The sequence below is a fragment of the Schistosoma mansoni genome, chromosome 5 (assembly GCF_000237925.1).
Source record: "Schistosoma mansoni strain Puerto Rico chromosome 5, complete genome".
NCBI classification, from domain to species: domain Eukaryota; kingdom Metazoa; phylum Platyhelminthes; class Trematoda; order Strigeidida; family Schistosomatidae; genus Schistosoma; species Schistosoma mansoni.
In genome coordinates this window covers 9,067,341-9,086,511 of record NC_031499.1, presented here as the reverse complement: position 1 = coordinate 9,086,511, position 19,171 = coordinate 9,067,341, and positions in this window count along the sequence as shown.

The window sequence follows — 19,171 nt, the reverse complement described above, 5'->3', positions numbered from 1 at the left end:
ACCCCGACTCCCAGGAGAATTCGTGGATCCTTCAGCTTCTTCATTGAACATGGATCTAAACTCTTACATGAGCAGGCCTACAAACGCAATGCGTTCAGTTAGACCTGCTCACACTCGACCTCAATCAACTGGTGTTTTCGTTCAACCTGAATTACGACATAGTACATACGTCTTTGTTCGTCGAGACTCATATCGATAACCTCTTGAATCAGCATACACAGGACACTTCAAAGTTCCTCAACGTGAACCCAAGTACTATGTCGTCGATAAGAACGGCACGAACGATATCATCAGTATCGATCGCTTAAAAGCAGCGTACTTAGAAGGAAACCCTAGCTGCGTCGATTTTCCTTCGGTACAAGCAAACAACACGGCCACTACACCTGTAATACCCCTTAGGACAAACGACACACACCTTGATACTTCGTCAACATCGGAAAATAAACCTAAAACAACGCGTTCTGGAGGAAGAGTAAGATTCCCAGAACATCTAAACGACTATTGCACGTGGGACACAAACTCTATCTCGAATTCCCTTTGCATTATTTATTATAAAAAATAATTTTTTAATATGCTTATTTTTATATATTTATTTCCCCAAGAAAACAATTTTTACTTATGAGCGTATATACTTTTTTATATAAAAAAGACAGAAAAAAACCATTTTTTCCGATCGCTTTCACGCTGTCGCAAGTGTATTAGTTTATTTATTTTTTTTCCGCTCATCTTGTGTGCTTACGCAAATACGAGTGTATTTTCGACGTGCACTCACACGTTCTATTTTTTCTCTTTTCCAGGACGGCTGGAAAAAAACGACGAGGTTTCACAAGGAACCGAAATTTTCATCAAACTTTGTTTCCTTATTACCATGTTTTACATTATGGTCTCTTAGTGTAAGGAAAGACGACCAGACGCTGCTAAACGAAGCAAGCTATCAGAAGAGTGTTTACCAAAGACAAACTCGTTGGGTTTAAACTTCTGGCTGGTCACGTCTTAGGGGCATCACTACCTCACTAGGGAGGGAGTGATCTGTAGCTGTAAATAATTCCCCAAAATCAATAGCTCATTAAGTGGTCGACATTGGATGCTGACCACGTTGTTTAAGTGGACTTGTTTGACTGGAGGCTTTCGGTCATGAATCCGTACCGGATCACGTTTCAACTCGGCGTGGGACACAGCTCCTACGCTCACTAACCAGATTAGAGCAAACGCTTCTCGATATATTGATAACGTATCAAATATATCTTTCCGATCTCTTCGCATCTGACTTCTGATTTCATTCGGTTGGGGAAAGCTTCGTATATAGAAGGTGCCACTGGTAGCAGGTTGTAAAATCAGAATACTAGTCGTATCTTCGTTGTGTATGTTGTAGTGAACATAGTAGCATCTAACTTGGTGAATGTCCGTTTTAAAGCCCATTGGGTCCCAAACCTCTTAGCTGTGGTCTTAAGACCGTGACTCATTCTCACCCCAAGATCCTTGTGAAACCGGATCACGGGTACAGACACTTCTTTTATTTTGTACCTATGCTGTACCTTTGTGTGTACCTTTGCATGTAGGCGCACTTTATTGCGTTGATAGGCATCAGCCACTCTTTAGAACGGCTAATCACAATATCTAAGTCGGCCTGAAGTGTGCATGCATCTGAGTTTCCCGTTATTTCTCGCCAGATTTTTACATCATCAGCGTATAACAACATTGGGGTCTCAACTACATTTGAAGGTTTACTTACATACAATATAAAAAGTAAAGGACCTAGGACAAAACCTTTAGGTACCTCACTAAGTACTGGTCTCCAGATGGAGTATTGGGAATTCACTCTGAATTTCTGTCTACGACCTACCAGGAAATCCGTAAGTCATTTTAGGATAGATCCGGCAATGCCTAGATTTTCCAGCTTCAATGGCAGTCTATTTGTTGATACCTTGTCAAATGCTTTGCTGAAGTCTATTTAAACAGCAGCCACTGATTCTCTATTATCTGTAGCCTCTGTCCAGTCTGTCTCTGCAAGGAAGTTTGTTGTGCAAGATCATTCTTTCCTGAAACTATGATGTTCGCTGTTTTACTAGTTGTTGGTACCCACGAATGTCCTCATGGTCTTGTTTAATATTCTTTTCAGTGCTTTAGCAACGACACTGGTGGGGCTGACAGGTCTTTAATTTGATATAAGCTTTCTCGACCCTGTTTAATGAATTGGAGTGACCATCGCATCCTTCCAGTCAATTGATAACTCATCCTGACCAATTGACATACTGAATATCGTAGTCAATGGGGCAATAATAATGATATGCAACTTCTCGAGATTTTGGGATACAGTTCATCTGTTCTTGTTGATCTTCCGTGTCTAAAGTGCTAATGGCCTTTAGTACGCCGTCTCTATCAAAGTCCACAATGAGCAGCCAATTTTGCGGCTTTGTGTCTGGGTTTAGTTTATAAGAGTCTCCTGAGTAAAAACTGTCCTAAAATAGTTGTTCATGGCTTCTTATTTGTCCTGGATTTTCTCCATCATTTGAGATCCACTCCTTTATTTAGTTAGGTTGGGAATTTAGTGCTGCGTTCTTGCTCTGTATTTTATGTACGGGAACAGTCTAATCGGCTACTTTATTATATATTGGACCAACTGTTTCTCATAATTTCGCTGAGCTACCCGAATTGTACTTATACATTGATTTCGGACGGACCTTTAGCGTTCCATCACATTTACTGTCCCAAGGTCAATGACGAGATTCTAACATCTTTTCTTTCGTCTTAACAAACGTCGAATATCCTTGTCTGTCCAGTGGTGACCGTGCTTTTCTTCTTTTGGACTATCCAGAGTAGTAAATGGCTGAGTTACTGGATTCGATAATTGTCAGAAATGAATTCAAGCCTCTCCTACTGATGTGCTGGAGTCAATTTTCTGGTTTCTAGTCCAGACTGAAGAGTTGATCACCTTCATCTCTGACTTCCACATGTTAGGACGGGGCGGCGAAACTACTTGATAGACTATATCAGCCATGAACTTGAATATGATGACCTAATGATCACTTCTCTCTCCTGATAGGAGGAGCGTTATTTAACCGGCATCATCACTGTTATAATTGTATTTTTGCCAAATAAACGACCCAGCTATTCCTATTGCTTAGTATTCTTATACGATGACACTCGACAAGACCCCAAAGTCAGAACACGTTGAACAGGAAAGAAATTGTATTCAAAATAACAATGGTATGTGAACAGCAATCCGCAATCAGCAATCAATAGTTTAAATATCGTTCATATATTTATAGTATATGCATAAGAAGCTTATGGATTTTTCTGCAATAATATGCCCGGGCTGATCGGTTTAAAATTAACCAATCAGCGCGCAGCAACACCATCATGCATAAAACATGCTTAATCCAATCTATATCCCACTAACACCTCCCCCTTGAACAGATTCGTAGGATCTGGTGTTAGGGTCCAACTGCAACCGCTTTACTGGTTTGCGCTTCCGGTTAGTCCATCTTCTAGGTAATAAGGACGTTGTATCATCCTTCGTTTGCACCTTGACTGTCCTGTCTGTTTCAGGTGTTTTGATCTCAAAGGTGTCTAGCAGAACATCAAGAGGTAATCTATGCTGCGTTTCGTTGTTGGAGACCGAGGTTGATTTCAGTTGGTTAGCGTGACGCACCCAGATTTCTGAACCAACGGACACCTCGTGAACCACATTTCCTTTCTTATGCACGATCCGACCAGCTATCCATGTAGGATGTTTTCCTCGATAGTCCATAGCAAGAACCTTTTGACCCACACTGAACAATCGTTTTTGTGCCCCATGATGACTACTGTACTGTTTCTCCATCATCACGTTTCGTTGCGGCTTAAGAGCTGAAGTCGGACGAACGCTCTCAAAATGTGTACGTATTTTTCTGTCAAGTAACGCTTCCGCTGGGGAGACTCCATTTGTTGTCTGAGGGTTCGGTGTCGAACGGTAGATAAACAAGAACCTCTCTAAGATCTCTTAGGTGTCCCCCTCCCCTCTTGATTTTTTTAGAGCATTTTCGAACGTACCAACAAAACGTTCTACCTGACCATTTGATTGCGGATGGAATGGAGGTGTTTGGATGTGCCTGATTCCGTTCTGCTGACAAAATTCTGAAAAGTCTTTTCTGACTTCATCTGACGACACTGGAGTGTTTCGAATTGCCGCTGCTGCTACACTTCGTATTTATGGAACCTTTTTACCTGTCTTTTTTGCATATGAGGTGGTGTCTAATGATGGACACGACACGTTACACACGCTGTTAATGGGTATATCCATTAATCCAAGCTTTTCTAACATATCTAGACCAAGTAGATCAAGGTTTGGTCGTTCTGTTAGATAGCATACTCCTTTACAGCTATTTCCATTGAAGGAAAATTCACATTGTAATTCACCAACTAGCTTCAGTACACCTCCAGATACGTTTTTAGCCGTTTTCTTGGATGGCTTCATTGACGGTTTTCCCAGCAAGTTATAAGTCTCTCTAGACACTAGAGTAATATCGGATGCTGTGTCAATTTGAAGACGAACCGCTATACCATTAATCTGGATCGTAACATACTTTCTCCGAATGTCATAGTCTGTTTGAAAGGCTGCTATCAGAGAAAGTGATTTAGATTCGGCTGACTTTATGTGTCGAGGACGTTTGTGCTTCTGCTTAGGCTGGGACGTACGATTTGGAGGACAATGACCTTCTTTATGCCCACGTTTGTTCCACATCTGACATTTATGTTTCTTGAATAGGCAGGATCGCACATAATGCCAATCACCACATAACCAACATGCAGTCGTTGGTTTGCTACCACTTGTTTTAGGTTTCTGAACTTTTAACCTCGTAATAGCATTGACACTACTGCAGGTTAAACTAGGATTTACCTGTTCAATCAACTGATTGTCGTGTCTGATGTTCTGTAGCCGCTTACACTCATCTGTTAACGTTCTGAGTGTGATGTTAGGATCTTGATCCAAACGAGTTAGAAGTCTGGTTCTAATCTCAGCATCTTGTGGTGACTGGAGAGCTTTGATGAATATAAGGCATTTAAATTAATCTTCTGTCAACGAGCGTAACTTGAACTTTTCACATTCTCTGTTGACGATGTCTGCTAGAACACCATATTCATCGGCTTCTCGTTTCACCAAATTAAGACACTGGTAGCGAATACTAAACAGTGAGGAAGATTCACCGAATATTTCTGACAGCTGAGATACTGTCTCCTCGAAACTGAGCTCTCGAGGTAACTTTGGTAATATATGATCAGCATAGCGTGCATGTTCATGACTTCCCAACTTGCGCATCAACAGTCGAGTCTTCCATGCGTCGTCTTGATTACAGAACTCTATTCTAAATGTGTCTTCCCAACGCTTGAACCACGTGAGAAATGTATTGCCACATTCAGGGTCATAATAGAATTCTGGGATGCTGCTGGCAACTGCATCACAAGAAGAAGTACTTGTAGTAGCATGTGAACTCGAGTAGTGTATGTTAAGCTGTTGCGTCAGAGTTTCTAACAGGCGCATTTGTGCGTCAAGTTGTGCTTGCTGTTGCTGTAGTATTCGGCTGAGCTGGTCATCTGATATAGGCATTTTGAATGAATTTTCCTTTTTCCCCGTCGCCACTGTTGTAATTGTATTTTTGTCAAATAAACGACCCAGCTATTCCTATTGCTTAGTATTCTTATACGATGACACTCGACAAGACCCCAAAGTCAGAACACGTTGAACAGGAAAGAAATTGTATTCAAAATAACAATGGTATGTGAACAGCAATCCGCAATCAGCAATCAATAGTTTAAATATCGTTCATATATTTATAGTATATGCATAAGAAGCTTATGGATTTTTCTGCAATAATATGCCCGGGCTGATCGGTTTAAAATTAACCAATCAGCGCGCAGCAACACCATCATGCATAAAACATGCTTAATCCAATCTATATCCCACTAATAATCACTGTTTCTGGAATTTAAGTCCAGGACAAACGAGGTGTTTTGTAAGTCATATTTAGTGAGATCTCTAATATACTGACATCAAGCCAAGTTGACTGTGGTTTCGAACAATTTGTAACCTAACTATGTTTTGATGACCCTACTTCTCAGTGTTCGCAATTTATAGAGGGTGTATTAAATTCACTTATTATAAGTCATCCACTACACATCCTGGACTGCGATGTACTACTAATTCAATGTCTTGCCCCATACATTTCAGCCGGTAGCGTGCCAGTTCACATGTCCCCTACTCGCATGCCACTGTCTCTACATCTCATATAGTTACGGTGCTTTTCATGTATGAGATAATCTCGCCACCCCTACGGTTTATTCCGTCAACACCACAAAGTAATGAGCCAAGCAATTGAATTTCAGTATCATACACTTCTGACATTTTTATATCTTGTAATGTAGATACCGATTTGACGGTTGCTAATTCAATAACAGAACGCTTCATCTACAAAATCCCCTCTATACCTGCAGTCACTGCTGTTATTATCAACCCAGTTAACATTTGACAGTAACTTTATACTAATATGTTCGATTTGGGCATAGACAGCTATATCCTGATGAACCAAACTGCCACCTTATTTAGAGCTATGAAGAAAATTACTGAGACGGTAAGTGGCAGTCATCTAGATAAGCACCAATTGATTACAACTCTACATGGATTAATTCACAAAACGTCATACGTGACGTGTCATCTAGAATACTTAGATCATATAATCAACAACAAGAATGAAAGTAAACTGGTTGCCACTCTCCACTTTCACTTCAATGATGCGTTTGATAAAGTACAACACTTGTCTCGACTATTTGAAATGAAAACATTCGGAATAACATTTGAGATGCACAGCTCGACTTCCTCATTCTTAAAGTACCGAGCCCAAATAGGTAATAATAATAATAATTTATTCTCAAATAACAGTTTGTTACATGAGGCATGCCGGTTTACAGGCAAGATCAAATTGTTAAATAAGTCACAATTGTCACTGTAGAAAATTACCCAGCTGGGTTGATATTTTATAAGATATGAATGTAAATGGATTTCGTAAGAAATATGTCAATATCACACTTGATTTTAACTAACGCGCGCTTTTCGAACGGGAAGTTTAATCCTAACGTGATTTACATTTCTCAAACTTTTGCTGTGTTCTTACGCAACAAAAGTACCATTTCCGATCTAAAGAATCTATTCTGAGCTATACGTTCGGTAGATTACTTCTTTTTTTGTGTTTCACTCAAATTAATAGTTAACTGTGGTTTTGCCTCAGCTCACTATCGGTTTTTTTATAGTTTTCACGTAAAGGCTAGCTTTAGCTTATCGTTAACTGTTTTTATACATTTTTGCCAGTTTTTGTTTACTGTGTGTTTTTTTTAACGGTCCTAAATTTACTGCTTATATTTTTAAGACAGTCTAAATCACTAGCCATGAAAAATTCATGCAAAAGACCTGGTTGCCGTTTTTTACATCTGGCATGCAATGTGACAACTGCAAAGGTTGGTTCCACGAGGCATGTACAGATCTAACAGCAGCAGCCTATAGCAGACTCAGCAGGTCTGATCGTAGGTGGGTATGTGTTACCTGCAACACCGATACGGTAGTTATGTTGGGTACTATCATTACTTTACTGACAGGTCTGAGAGATAAGTTGTCTAAGAATTCGGTAAATGATAGCATCATGACGGGTAACAAAGCTGGAACGCATAGGGCAAATAAGAAAAAGGATACTGACAGGTCGGTTATCGACGGTGCTGTTAACAGCACGAGTGATGATGTGCTGAAACTCAGCACCATCTCAACATCGACTGTCATCGACTCCCTCAGTAAACTTCGGTCCCCCAGGGAACGGTCCTTGAATGAGACAGTGGTTCCCAAAAATCCTGTAGGTGGTTGGACTCACGTTAACAGGAGTAATAAAGCCCAGGCGTCCTCGCCGAAACTGAATGTCCCAAGTATCGTGCGGAAATCAATTGATGCTTTGGCTGCACAGTCTACCCCCAAGACTGTCCGCCCGGTCATCACTGAGCCCAGGAATCGAAAACGCGCCTCGACATCCAAACAACAAGATACCAAACCTAGACGCCCTGGAAAACCTGGGAAATCAATTGCGGTTCATGACGACTCTGTCATAATCATGAACCTTATTGACAACCCCGACCCTCCTCTCAGTTTGCAGGACAAAAACGATAGGATGCTCTGGGGAGAATTAAACAAGAGGCTTGAACTCCCTAGAATAGAGCCTTTGACCGTCCTGCTAGCCAGTCACTTACTGAAGTCCGATGGGAACGTAAGAATACTGCCCGACATACCGTATTCTGAACGAAATCTCATCCGGAACATCCCTAAGGAATCTCGCGAGGCGTTTTTCCGTGGACGAAATATCATTGTGCAAGGTGTGGATCCAATTCAAGCAAACTCTGATATTCGGGAATGGAAATTCATCAAGCATTCCTTAAAACTCAAGAACATATTGACCCAACAGGTAATGCGACTAGCCAAGAGAGACGGAGACTCTAGGCCCCGGCTGTTGAAGATAACCTTCCCCTCCTCCCACGTGGCGGCTGCAACTCTGGAAGCATTTCGTGCCAATAGACGTCGGTTGCCAACTGGCATCCATATGCATCCGGATAGGCCCCACGACAGCAGGATCAAGCACAAACGAAAGCTGGAGCTGACAATTCCACTCGTGGACTGTCTTAATCATTAAAAAAACGTGTAAAGGACAGGGACTACCAACTCGGTAAACATCGTATAGGTAGGCTACCTGTCTACTCACACACGGCTCATATAGACAAACAGGAAGAAGCTCACGCGTTCCAAATTGAAAGCATAAACTGCCTATACACGAACGCCGCGAGATTGCCAGACAAAATGGATGAGCTACGCGAACTTAGCAACGCTAATGATGCCCATCTGATAGGAATATCCGAAACTTGGATAACGTCTCAGTTTACGGACCAGGAGTTAGCAATAACTGGGATGTCTTTATTTCGCAACGACAGAAAAACAGGAATGGGGGGTGGGGTAGCACTATACATACGGTCATGCCTGGATGCGCACCAACTTCACAACCAAGAGTTTCACAATCTTGATGAGTCAGTATGGTGCTCAGTAAGATTGTCTACCACCTCGAGGTGTCTAGTTGGGGTCATTTACAGGAAGCCCACTGCCGACATCGAGTATGACAAACGTCTGCTGGAAGGATTAACTCGCTCTACGCGTCTCGGATTCTCTCATATCCTGATTCTAGGGGACTTCAATCTCCCTAGAATCAACTTCGTGGAACATACATACATTGGAGGTGACAACTCTACTGAAGCTCTGTTCTTCAACCTCATCGGCGATCTGGGATTATTTGAAAATGTGAAGTCGGCAACCCGTTGGAGAAACAGTGAGACGCCGTCGCGCTTAGACTGGGTATTCACAAATGAAGAATTCCTAGTTGATGACCTCTCAATCCTGGCTCCCCTGGGGAGAAGTGATCACGCCGTCTTAACATTCAGCTTTGCCAGCAAAACGGAGCTATGATATCCTACTAGCAACAAGCGCTGGAACTTCAAACGGTTGAATGTGTTAGCTTTACAGGACTATCTACAACAGGGGGATTGGGATGTTCACCCTCAACTTGAAGTGGATGCTCATTGGGATTTCTTACTGCACACGATCTTATGTGCTACTGAGCATTCAGTTCCTAAAATGGTCCCAAAAAGCTACAAGCAACCTCCAATCATCAAGAACCGCACTCGTCGTTTGCTAAGCTGCAAAAGGCACTGTTGGGCTGAATATAAACGAACTGATAACAACGGTGCGTACAGGCAATACAAACATATAAGGAACATATGCACAAAGGCAATAAGAGAAGACAGGCTTCAGTTCCAGACCAAGCTTATCGATAAATTCGTCTCCAATCCGAAAAGCTTGTTCAGTTATGCAGCTTCTCTTCGACAAGACAAAACTGGAGTTTCCCAACTGCTTGGTCCTAATGGCCCGACCAATAACGACAGTGATGCCGCTAACCTTTTGGCTGAACAATACTCCCGGACATTCCAGCTGACCCACATCAACCATACTGACGAAAGCTTCACCTGCACCTGTACAGGACTTTCCGAAGTGGACCTGAGTGTTGACCTGGTGCTCCGTAAACTGCAGCACCTAAGAAAAGACACTTCTGGTCCGGATATGGTTCATTCCGCTGTTTTGAGGGAAGCAGCTTCAATCCTGGCGACACCACTTAGCGTGATGTTTGCACACTCGCTAAGCAGAGGGAAACTACCGGAAACTTGGAAGCTGGCCCACATCACACCAATTTTCAAAGGAGGTCGACACAGTGAACCCTCAAGCTACCGACCAGTGGCCCTTCTCTCCATACCTTCAAAAATTATGGAATCCCTAATATACGACGGCATACTAGAACACTTGTCATCCTCAAAGTTCTCCTCACCTCAACAGCATGGTTTCAGAAAAGGTCATTCTTGTATGACCAACCTGCTGACTGCGGTTGATAGATCGACAACCATCCTTGATCGCAAGGGGAAGGTTGAAGTCATCTACCTGGACTTCTCAAAAGCTTTTGATAGGGTCAACCATGCATGTCTTATCAAGTAGCTTGGACGATTGGGTATAAAACCCCCTTTGATTGATTGGCTCTCTTCATATTTAGAAAACCGACACTTTAAGGTCAGGGTTAACTTCACTCTCTCTCAGGCTATGGAATGTCCTAGTGGGGTCCCCCAGGGTTCAATACTAGAACCTCTTCTCTTCTTGATTTATATTAACGATCTTCCTCAACAAGTTTCATCTGACTTATTGCTTTTTGCTGATGATGTTAAAATTTGGAGAGAGATACGTAATCATAATGATATACTAGTTCTTCAGGAGGATCTGACTCGACTTCAAAGTTGGGCAGACGACAACGGACTTACCTTCAACACCTCAAAGTGCAAAGTAGTCCATCTGAGACATGTTGCAGACTATAGTTATAACTTAGGTAACTGCCCTCTAGAAGTTTCCCAAGTTGAAAAAGATTTAGGAGTGTTGGTACCCTACGACCTGAAATCGTATGCGAACTGTGACAAAAACGCCTCTCAAGCAAACCTTGCACTGGTAACATTGAAGCGCATTTTTGGCCAATTTGACGGTAGAACCTTCCATGTAATCTTCAACAGTTTTATTCGTCCCCATTTAGAGTACGGAAACATAGTATTTCCCCCCTCCCTCCGAAAGGATAAGGACACTCTGGAACGTATACAACGTCGAGCCACGAAATCAGTTCGGGGACTCAAATTCAAACCTTATGAAGAGCGCCTCCAATCACTTAACCTTTACCCGTTAGAGTACAGGCGTCTTAGAGGTGATCTTCTTATGACTTATAAAATCCTTAATACTTCTGGTCATCCCCTTAAACATCTTCTTAAGCTTAGTCATAACACTAACCTGAGAGGTAACACCAAGAAATTGGAGACCCTCATAGCAGAACAGACTGCAGACACAACTTCTACTCCGTTAGAGTTGTCAAGTGCTGGAATTCGCTGCCGACTGAGCTAGTCCAAGCGACCTCCCAGGAGTCCTTTAGGAGGAAACTTGACTTATTCGTAAGGACTAAGGATAACATATTATTATGATTTACCGAATTCTTTTTTTCCTCTATTATCGTTCATATACCTAGGTTTTTTCCTGGAGGTATTGGTGATCCACTGCTACCAGACACGGAAGCCCGTTAAGCGAAAGCTTCTTCTATTCCGTCCTCAACCATTTGAACCATTTGGCGCACTTTATGAAGGTAGCGTTGCAACATACAGCTGATGGTCGAGAATAGATACATGCGAAGTTGAGGGCTATTAGAAGCTTCAACCTTATATCCCTCCGGAATATTTGAGGCTTTAATAACGGTGTAGGACGAAGTCACCCTTGCCATATCTGTTTTCAGTGGGGTATCTCCAGGGGGGTGAATGAGGTGAAAGAAAAAGGAAGGACGAAAAGCAGAGCACACAATATTCATGGAGGAATAGTTAAGGTATAACCATTTGGTCTATATGTCTGTTACTGAAGTACTTATTAGGTAAGAGCATACTAATATGTTAAAGAAAAACAAGTGTGAACAAGGTATGAGTGGATAAGGAACTGTATAAATAAAGGTAGTTGAGAAAGAAGTGTGGAATTGTGTAATTATAAAATAAAGTGCTGAAAACAGTATTCCGATACAAATGGCTGTCTCCCTTTTTTTCGAAGCTGTTTGAACTCTCTTTTTTGTTTTTAGATTTTATAGGGTATGGAGTGGGCTTCGTTTTTAACCAATTGTCTAGTTTGCTTGTAATAGGATTACTCGGTAGGAATATAAGGCAATGCTATTCCCGCCCTCAGAACACTACTAGTGGTGTATTCTAGGGTTCAGTCGTCGGACCCCAATTGTTCACCACCTATGCTAATGACATATGTAATTGCTTTATACCTAACAAAATCATTTTACTTTCTGATGGTTTAAATGTGATATTTACGTCCCACCTGAGTTCATGTCTAATAATCGGTTGTCTGATACAGAAAGGCCTGGATGAATTTCAAGACTGATGCGATGCATGGTTTCTCTTTTTTCACACTGAATGATCTGGCACATATATTTTGGTACGCTTTGCCCACAGATGAGTCTGCATCTGAAGAAGTTTGAACTTGGCTAACTAAGTTGCATATGCGATCTAAGAATGAAATATTTCAACTGCCTTTCATTCACGAAACGAGCTTTATTTCAAGTCTCTAAAGCTTTTAGATTTGTTGGGTCGTAGCTTACAGTTAAAGGAAAATGACTTGATCATCTACGCGGCATGTGCTCAAACCCTACTAAAGTGCTGCACGATCAAACTTAGTTGATGCGTTTCGTGGGCCAACAGAAGATCAAGAATGTACTACACTGATTCACAAGAGTCGTAACTCTTGACCAGTTTAATAATGATAGTTGTGAGATATGAAAACTGGATTCCTCATGGCATAGACGAAGTTAACGTATCTTAGCCAGAAATTCATTTGGTAGTGTTTGTTTGAATCTTCCCATTGATGTATAGGACCGCAATTGATCAACAGTAAATGAATTTAAGCTCCACCCCACTACACAAGCAAGTTCCTATCAGTAGGTAAATGGAAAACACGATGGCGTTCAAAGCGAATGGTACTGGGGTCGAGTCCTTGATCCCTATCCAGTTGCTCTTCTTAGTAGTTCCCTCTCCAGTGAGTAGGTCGTGAAGGGCCTGGAACATATTGCTGTGGGCTATCTTGAATTCGCTGTGTCTGTCAGTATCTTGAAGAAGGGCCTTGTTAAACTTTTGTGATGTTGTTCGTCTCGTTGTCCAGTGCTTCTTGAGTTTCAGTTTCATCTTGGCGACCAGCAAGTGGTTATCTGATGCTCCACTTTTGGTTCTAACGTCTTCCATCGTCCTTCTAAACTTCGTATTGATGCAGATATGGTCGATTTGGTTATGCGTAGTGTGGTCCGGTGAAGTCCATGTGGCTATGTTTGTGCGTTTGTGTGGGAATATGATACTGCCTATGACTAGTTTATTGAAGGTATATAGGTTTGCAAATCTCACCATTTTCGTTCCTTTCTCCCAGTCCATGTCGTCCATTGATGTCTTAGCATCCGGTGTTATCTATTCCAACATTGGCATTTAGGTCTCTCATCAGAATGGTCAAGTTCTTTGTTGAGTATTTCTCGGCGACTCACTGCAGCCTACTGTGGGATTGATCTTTGGCGTTTTCATTGTAGTCGTTGCTATTCGCATAGCATTGGGTGATATTCATTGTAATGCCTTTCTTTCTTGTGAAAAAAGCTTCGATGGTCCTAGGTCCATGAGATTCCCATCCTATAAGTACTTCTTGTGGTTGTATGGATAGCATCAGTGCAACTCCTTGTGTATGTGGAGCACTTTCCCCTTCAAGGCCGGAGTATATCACTAGCTCTCTTGAAGCTATTCTTTGTTGTCCAACCTGCGTACAGCGTGTTTCACTGATTTCAAGCACCTCCAGCTTGTATTTTCTCATTCCTGCAGCAATTCGAAAGACTCTTTCGATTACCCATATCGTACAAACATACCACGTACATAGGCTTTCATCATGTGGCGTCATATGTCTTCTAAATGAAGACCTTCTATATTATACCCGTTATGTTTCTAACTGTAGTTCCTTGAGCCATGTCCCAACTTTCGAGTGTTCTTGACCAAGTCCCTTTTGTATTTTATTTTTCTCGTAAATGATCATATTAATCTAGCTTATACATGCGTTGTGTTATATCATCTCTATGCTATTTGAATTTAACAACTGTTTGAAACACCCTGAACATCATCCACTAAACCCATCATAGTCGTTGTTGCTACGCATATTTGCTTATGAACGGTGCTGTCATATTAGTTGTAGAATTACCACTCTCTAACAGGATGTGAAACTTGGAGCTTGTATAAAGGACGTAACTTCAATCTGACCAGCATCTCAGGAAGGATCAACATCAAAATAGGAGGGAGGGTGATGTAACAGCTCAAGTTATGTGATCAAGAGTTGGACGAAAATATTTTAGTGTCAACGCATGATAGATCAGGTGTTTATTTGCTCCCTTATTTTGCGTAGGCATTATTTTTCGGATTCGTGTTAGTAAAATTGTGACGTCATTTTGACTCCTTCAACGTTGGAACTAAGCACTAGTGCAATACTTGGGATAGCGAACCGTCTGTCCTTACCAGACAGCCAAAGAACCCAGGGTCTTTTCCAAGGAGAAACATTAGGTGATAGGTCGCCATCATAGCTTTTAAGGTACCTCCAAGTCTTAGTGTGCGACGAAACAGTTTCTCAAGCAGTCCTGAAAACGAATATGGACGCAAGTTTGCCTATGCTTCATCCATCACTGTTTGAATGTTAAAGACCCGGACAACTCTTTATCTCAAATAGCGAGTATTGCAGACAGAATTATAGAAAGAGGCCCTCAACTGGATCACGTACGATGCATCATACACAAGAAGAAGAATCAAAAAGTGACCCAGTCAAGAACAAGTAGAAAACGTCCAGACATTCTTCAGTCTTCAGTATCAAGGATAAGACGTCTACTGACCTATTTTAATCCTAGCAGCGTGTGAAACTTTTGAGGTCCAATCTCGTTTTGAATATATATACATATATCGGTTGTCGAACTTTCTTCGAATGTCCTCTCAAATGATCAGTCTCAGACGGAAGGAAAAGATGAGATATATTAATACCAAGGTCATCGTTCAGTCTATGGTAAGCCAATATTCGATAACCCAGTATTCTACGGTAAGATAAAGGAAAGACGTTGAGGTGTCTCAGTCTGTCTTCATAAGATAGTCCAGATGGAATCATTTTAGTCCCTCGTCGTTGGACTCGTTCTAGCATATCCGCCTCATATTTGAAACAAGGACTCGCTGCTCAAATTCCATATTCTAAATGTGGTCGTAAGAAACTTGGGTATACTATTTTAAACATTTCTTCATCCAAGTACTGAAAAGGCCTACGAATAGACCATAATACCCTATAGCATTTGGCAGCAACAGCCTTACAGTGACTGGTAGTTTTGAGATCACTGCTTAGTATGACCCTTAAATCTTTATAGTTTCTTAATTTGCGTAACACGAATCCACATATTGTGTAGTAATCCGGATCATCATAGATATTTAATTGCATCACCACACTCTTGTTAGAATCCACTTTCAGTGACCACCCACCAATGAGTTGAGATCATCCTTTAATACTATTCTGTCTGACATGCTATATATGGGTCTCCAAATTTTTATGTCATCGGAGAATAGTAGAACGGATGATTTAGCTACAGTCAGTAATTCATTTACACAGAGCAAAATAGAAGAGAACCGAGGATTATGCCTTGCGGAACTCCACTTTTCACAGGTTCTCACAGTGAGAGAAATGTGTTTACCATTATCCTTAGTCATCTATCACGGAGAAAGTCATTTATCCAGTCTATGACCGTATAATGAATTCCTAAATTTCCAGTTCTAGTTCAAGACCAGAATGGGAGACCTTTACTTAGATCTATGAAAATCACATCTACAGTAGTATTTCTATCTTTCGCTGCAGCCTAATCTTCTCTTGCAATGAGGAGGTTTGTCAAATATGATAGGTCATTCCGAAAACCATGTTGTTCCCTGGATAGAAGATTATGCCCTTTCACATAGTTTATAACAGCCATCCGAATAATTATTTCTATCAGTTTTACAACTACACTAGTTAAGCTAACGGCTCGATAGTTACTAACTAAATCTCTACTCCTAGCCTCATACATCAGACTACTTATCGCATCTTCCCAGTCTCTGGGTAATCCGGACTGCCGCACAGACATATCAAACGGTGTCGTTGGAGGTTCAGAAATCGCATCTGATAAGGGTTTCATAATCCTAGGATGAATATCCTTGAGACCACTGGACTTACCAGGTTTGAGATGCTGAAGTAGTTTTAGGACAGTACCTTTCTCAATAACTATAGGATCTATTGATAAGCCACTTCAAAGCACAATTAATCTTTGGTCATTACAGATTGGTGAGCTAAAACACTACTAAAATATTTCGATAAGGCTTCAGATTTTCCGGCATAATCTCTTGACAATATTAACAGGTTTTCTTAAACCACAAGTGATGGGATGAAATCACTTCTCTGAGTTCACCTTTTTATATATGAGAAAAACCGTTCCGGATTATGTTTACAATCCCTAACCAATTGTTTTTCATACGACTGTCTAGTCTTACTAATTAACGCCCTACAAGCATTTCCAATCTTAGAATAATTGGATCTGTATTGTTGATGAATATATTGCAGTGCTTTTTCCTACGTCTAAGAAGTTTCTTGACTTGTTTAGTTATCCATGGTGGACTATTATTCGGTCTATGTTGTACCAGGTATGGTGTAGACGAGGACGTAGCTGAACTAAACTTGCCTTTGAATATAGACCATGCTTCATCTGATAAGCTAGTATCTTCTTATTAGTCTGTCTTAGTTGTGTACTCCTGAATGGCTGGTATGTTAGCTCTCTATATATTTGGGCGAAGCCTAACCTGACCGTATATCATGTCAATAGGTCTAAACGTGAATGATAAAACAGCGTGGTCGCTATTCACTAACGGGGGAAGAATATTTGGGTTAGCAATATCCTCAATCGCATGGGTGATTATCAAGTCCGACAGGGAAGAACCTTGGTTTACACTGTAGGGCCAGTGAAATGTCATTGAACCCAAGCCAAATCATCCAGCAGTTTGGTCACTGAATATCGATCAGATCATTGATCCTTGTCAAGGTCAAAGACGGACAACGCGCATCGGCTAATCATACGCCATGGACTGGCCCATGCGGCAGTGGTTCTACTTTCGCTTGTATCTACTTTAACCAATATATTCCTGTAATAACGTCCTTTGTGTTGTACAGTCTTCAGAGCATCCATGATACCTTGATACGTCAATGAGGCAATCCACGTAAGGTGCTGATCACGGGGTATGACTTCGAAGTTAGCTTGTTCGTTACACCGTTCCCGTCTAACTCGAGTAGGTCTCCAATCATTCGAAATACATCATCGACGTCGATGGTCTACAACACCAAAACATGTAGGTTTGAATACATGCTGTACTAATGCATGCTCCACTACTACTTCCAAGAACCTGCTATCAAAGAAGTTTATGGATCCTTTCGTAGTCATCTCAGTCCAATTAATGTCAGGTGCATTAAAGTCTCCTAATATCAAGCATCTGTTATTTGCACTCCATAGCCGAATGTGCTCTAACATAAAATCATCAGCTAAGCGGATTGGGCTGCGATAGATGACACCGAGTACAAATGTACAACATCCGATAGTGAGCTCACAGCTAATGACTTCACCAGTTCCACTATCATGGAATTCGCAAACAGTGGAGTGGATATTTATATTATTGACTATGTGTTGCAAAGTAAAATAGGCAATAAAAACACGCTACCTTTTTTCTTTCATCTTTGTATTTCACCTCTTAGGTAGTGGTATCCGGATAACTCTGGGGTACTGTCGAAGTCATGGACTAACCAAGTTTCCGTCACAGCTACACTGAGTGGCCATAATTTGTCCAGAAATGCTCCTAGTTCATAGACTTTGTGTCTTAGACCACGAGCGTTGGCATATAAAACTCATAAAGAGAACGGCCTATCTACAAAGGCCTTGGTGGCATTCTCTTCCAAGACCTGACTATTCGAAAACCCATTGATGGTAGATTTTCCTCACCTTTTTGTCGACGAGTTTATGGTTGAGCAAGTGCCGTCTTCGTTTTTATTCTATCTTCGAGAGACATATCCGGTCTAACTCGAATGTCAGAATTTTCGTGACTACGAGCGCTACTTAACAGAAGATCACGTTGTTTCTCAGACCCTGGGATTATCTTTTCGTTTGTATCAGGCTTTTTATGGAAGAGAACAAGTCAATAGATCTGTGATATTGAGATTGTTCACCTACACTCACCATTAAGACTCATGTTTCTAATTTTTGTGCTGGATTAACTATTCTACTAAGACAACCTTTAACATGCTAACTCGGACTTTTACATGAACACTGTGTGGTAGGCATCGGATGAGAAAAGAAAAAAAAACTGACTGTAAAGGATATGGTTGCTATTTTACTTAACACTACTCTCTCTATGCACTCTCTGTTCTTCCTCATTCCAACCTTGACTTCCCTCCTTCATTGGAACCTACTCCACCTTGATAAATATCACAACTCATTGTTCTTTATTACTGCCTTCTCTCTTCTGGAGCCCCTAATCGCAGTTCACTCTTGCAACATGAGCTAGTATCAATTTAATCTAATAATTTATCATACCTCCATCTGTTCCACCAATAAATGTTAAGCATTGATTATCGCTCATATCCAAATGCCTTGCTGCTCCTCGGTTTCTCTTTTGTTTTTTCTCTTCAGAATCTTGCTCTGAGGGTGAAGCTATGTAACTTCGGACATCTGGAACAAGCTCGACGAACGCGCTTTCCCAAGGTCATAGCTCTGTAGTGGATGTCGAGTCGTGGACGGACTATGATCACCACTACTATTCGATTACGCGTACAAATATGACTTGGTTCCCTTGATAGCCCGTAAACCAGAAGGCTTTACTAGTCCAGATCAAGAAATTTATTGGCGATCTCGCGGTATCGTGAGGATACCGAGACGTCCAAAGA